Raw genomic sequence first — 4,835 nt, forward strand, 5'->3', positions numbered from 1 at the left:
CAGATATGTCCACGCATAATGGACCTGCCATGAAAGTCTCTCAGTCAAACTACCCCAAATAGAGTAACCTCATTCATCTTTGCCAACATACAAGGACTAAAAATAAGAGCAAAAACAAAGTACCGTTCACTGAGTCAAATGCAGTTTTTGGAGCTTTCACAGAAACCTATGCCGGGGAAATCTTGGACAGTGAGATCTGGATTGAACACCGACCTGCATGAAGCAAGACCGTCGCTTTGCTGTCCAGCCCAAAATATTGGCTAAGAATTATAAGCCAGTTGCACTAACGTCCAACACAATAAAGGTATTTGAGAGTGATCAGGAGTCAGGTCACCAGTTTTATGGAGAGCAGTCACCTCCACAACCCAGGCCAACATGGCTTTAAAACGGGAAGATCATGCCTCTCATAGGTACTTGACCATTACGACAAAATTACTGAGGCATTACAAGAAAAACAGAATGCAGATGTGGTATACATGGACTTCGCAAAGGCATTCGATAAATGTGACTATGGAGTGATAGCACACAAAATGAGGTCAATGGAAATAACTGGCAAAGTAGGACGGAGGATACTTAATTTTCTGTCGAACAGAACACAAAGAGTAAAAGCCAACCAAATAAAATCTAGTCCAAGCGCAGTTAAAAGCTGTGTACTTCAAGGTACAGTCCTTGCACCACTGCTTTTCCTTATTCTAATATCAGATATAGACAAAAATGCAAGTCACAGCTTCGTATTATCCTTTGCAGATGACATGAAAATAAGCATGAAAATTATCTCTATTGAAGACATTGAAAAGCTACAAGCAGATATTAATAACGTTTTCGACTTGGCAGCAGAAAATAAAATGTTTAACAGTGATAAATTCCAGGTACTCAGATATGGTAAAATTGAGGACTTTAAACAAAATACAGGATAAAAAATACAATCAAATCTGCCCATAGTAGGAAAGATGCTGCCCAAAGCAGCATGTAAAGGATCTGGGAATAATGATGTCTGACGACCAAACGTTTTAGGAGCATAAATAAGCAAGTATTGTGTCAGCCAGAAAAATTATAGGATAGATTACGAGAACTTTCAAATCCAGAGATCCCATCACAATGGTTGTACTATTCAAATCACTTGTGCTGTCTCGTCTTGAGTACTGCTCGATACTGACTTTCCCTTTCAGAGCGGGAGAGGTTGCTGAAATAGAGGGAATATAGAGAACATAGCCAGCATACATAGACACGATAAAGCACCTTAATTATTGGGATCGTCTCAAAGCTCTCCAAATATACTGACTAGAAAGGAGACGAGAGACCAAATAATATACACGTGGAAAATATTGGAGGGCCAGATCCCAAATCTACATAGTGAAATAACCTACTGGAGTGAACGATATGGAAGGAAATGCAGAATAGAACCAGTGAAGAGCAGGGGTGCTATAGGCACAGAGAACACTGTATAAACATCAGAGGTCCGCGGTTGTTCAACATCTTCCCAGCGAGTATAAGAAATATTGCCGGAACAACCATGGACATCTTCAAGAGAAAACTAGATAGTTTTCTTCAAGAAGTGCCTGACCAACCGGGCTGTGGTGGGTATGTGGGCCTGCGGGCCTGCTCCAGGCAATAGCTTATTGGACCAAACTCTCACAAGTCAAGCCTGGCCTCGGGCCGGGCTTGGGGAGTTGAACTCCCAGAACCTCATTAAGCAGGTATCAAGATTCATTGCTGCTGAACTTTAGAAAATAATTGTAGAAGGCAATAATGAGCGTGCCTTCCAAATACAGACATTTGCTTTCGCATATTTTTTACAGTAATGGTCAGTAATTGCTCAGCAGAGCGTACATTTTTCTTAGTTGAAGTATAATAACAATCCCAACTGAACAAGTATGCATTAAAGCAGGCTGGATCCCTTATGTCTACTAAGTATGGACGCAGATGTGTTATGGAAGCTTAGTCTCAAGGCTCTGATCAAAGACTTTGCAGTTAGAGAAAAAGAGTAGAAAAACTTTAACATATAAAGTTGAAGTATTCAAAAATCAACATTATTTTCCATCTTAAATTTTGTTTCGTTTTAAAAATGTAATTCTATTTACTGGTTTATTGTTTATAATTTGAATTAGATATATATGGGGGCACCAAAATCTTTTAAGTGCTTAGGGCCTCTGAAGGTCTTAATCCGGCCCTACTGTCATACCCGCCGTCAGTTCTCTGGAAATATCTAGACCAATATTTTTTAATTTAAGTTTCTTTGGCATAGTTCCAGGAGCTCATTAGGTGTTGATGTTCTCTCTCACCTTATTTGTACTGTTTCTGTCTGAGTTTTATGGTTGATAGCTATTTGTTCATCCGTTCGTTCAATATCACATCTGCTTGTTCAATCGTCCATCCGTTCGTTCAATATCACATCTGCTTGTTCAATCGTCCATCCGTTCGTTCTATTGTCCATCCGTTCATTTGATCGTCCATCCGTTCAATCATCTATCCGTTCATTCAATTGTCCATCCGTTCATTTAAGCGTTCATTCATCCATCCGTTCATTCAATTGTCCATCCGTTCATTTGATTGTTCAATCATCTCTCCGTTCATTCAATTGTCCATCCATTAATTCGATCGTCCGTCCGTTCGTTCGATCATTCATTCGATTCTTCATTCAAATTCAAATTCAAAATTCAAATGTTTATTCAGGTAAGAGTATATACATAGATGAAGAGTTACAAGCATAATGTTGGATTTATAAATAGAGTTAATACATACAATACCTTACCTCATTAATTCACTCGTCCATCCGTCATTCAATTGTCCGTCCAGTCACTCAAGCATCCATCTGTTCGTTCGATCGTCCAACCGTTTGATCGTCCTTCTGTTCATTTGATTATCCATCTGATAGCCTATTCGTTCGTTTCATGATCCATCCATGGGTTCGTCATTCTTCTCCCCTCTTCCCTTTTGTCAACATAAAAGTGTCCAGTAACGTGCAGCATTCATTCACGTGTCGTAACAACTTCCATCCACCAACCCTTCGTCGGCCGCTTTACAAACACAAATGCATTATTGAGAAACATTGAGGCCTCATTCACCACTGAGAAACATTGAGGCCTCATTCACCATTGAGAAACATTGAGGCCTCATTCACCACTGAGAAACATTGAGGTCTCATTCACCACTGAGAAACATTGAGGCCTCATTCACCATTGAGAAACATTGAGGCCTCATTCACCACTGAGAAACATTGAGGCCTCATTCTCCATTGAGAAACATTGAGGCCTCATTCACCATTGAGAAACATTGAGGCCTTATTCACCACTGGGAAACATTGAGGCCTCATTCACCACTGAGAAACATTGAGGCCTCATTCACCACTGAGAAACATTGAGGCCTCATTCACCACTGAGAAACATTGAGGCCTCATTCACCACTGAGAAACATTTAGGCCTTATTCACCATTGAGAAACAAGGCTAGGCCTCACCTCCCCCCCCCCACACACAGGGATGAGACAATGCTTTACAATGAACTATTTAATATCTATACTTCTATTTACACGCGGCCTGGAATCAACGCTCCAACAGACACAAGCGAGAAATTGAATTGTAAATAGCTATTTGGAAGCCTATGAACCGTATTAGTGACTGGTAAGATACTGGAAGCAGTGGTTCTGTACACAGGTGTTAGTTTAATTGAAGTTACAAATTGTCCATATTCAAAATTTGGTTTGACGTTGAGTTTAGACCTATCGACCTCTGGAGGGGTATTAAGGCCACTACAATAACTTACTGATCAACCAGCAAGAAATATTTAGTCCAGGACTGAAGTCAACTCTGTGAGAGAGAGAGAGAGAGAGTTAGCTAGCTGTGTCTAACAACTTGGTTGACCAGACCATCAACCAGGAGTACTGGTTAGAGACCGAGTCGCCTTGAACCAACGCAAGTTAATCCTCGGTGATAATTTAGAATTGTCAATTTTTTTTGGACTAAATTAATTATATTGTTTTGATTTTGAAACTCTGTTAAACATACCACAACCCCATCCCCATCTCTAGGCCTTACCTCGGCAGTTGAAACAACTCTGCCTACCCTGAGGGGAGCCGGTCGGCCGAGCGGACAGCACGCTGGATTTGTGATCCTGTGGTCCTGGGTTCGATCCCAGGCGCCGGCGAGAAACAATGGGCAGAGTTTCTTTCACCCTATGCCCCTGTTACCTAGCAGTAAAATAGGTACCTGGGTGTTAGTCAGCTGTCACGGGCTGCTTCCTGGGGGTGGAGGCCTGGTCGAGGACCGGGCCGCGGGGACACTAAAAAGCCCCGAAATCATCTCAAGATAACCTCAAGATAACCCCCTAGGTCCTCCCTACTGTCCCCACATCCCTCCTCACCCCTAGCTCCCCACCTTAATGGTACACACCACCATCCTCTGGAATAAGGGCCTCCCCACATATCAGAGAACTTCTCTTCATAGTGGATGGGAAACACTGTCAGTGGAATGTCAAGACATTCCACGTAATGTGAGTCTTATTTCAAACCTGAAGTTACTGGACACTTTGTGCTGATGAGTGTGTCATGTAAAGGACTGTTCATGACGTGTAGCGGACGCGAGGAGCAGCAGCAGCGTCACTGTTGCAACACTGTGTTCGTGCGTTGTGTTCCTCGGCTGCATCAGAGAACGGAATATGAGAACGGTGCCCAACCACTTATACTTTGAAGGGGGATCGAACGTCGACCCCTCCAAGATGCGAGGCCGTCGCTCTATCAGTCCAAGTGGTTGGGGTGGCGAGTAATTCTCAAAAGATGGATATTAAGAATGTTTTAAATATAATGCCAATAGGAGTAAAAGGAGAGGAGGGGCGACGTGTT

Source organism: Procambarus clarkii, chromosome 22 (assembly GCF_040958095.1).
Source record: "Procambarus clarkii isolate CNS0578487 chromosome 22, FALCON_Pclarkii_2.0, whole genome shotgun sequence".
NCBI lineage: Eukaryota > Metazoa > Arthropoda > Malacostraca > Decapoda > Cambaridae > Procambarus > Procambarus clarkii.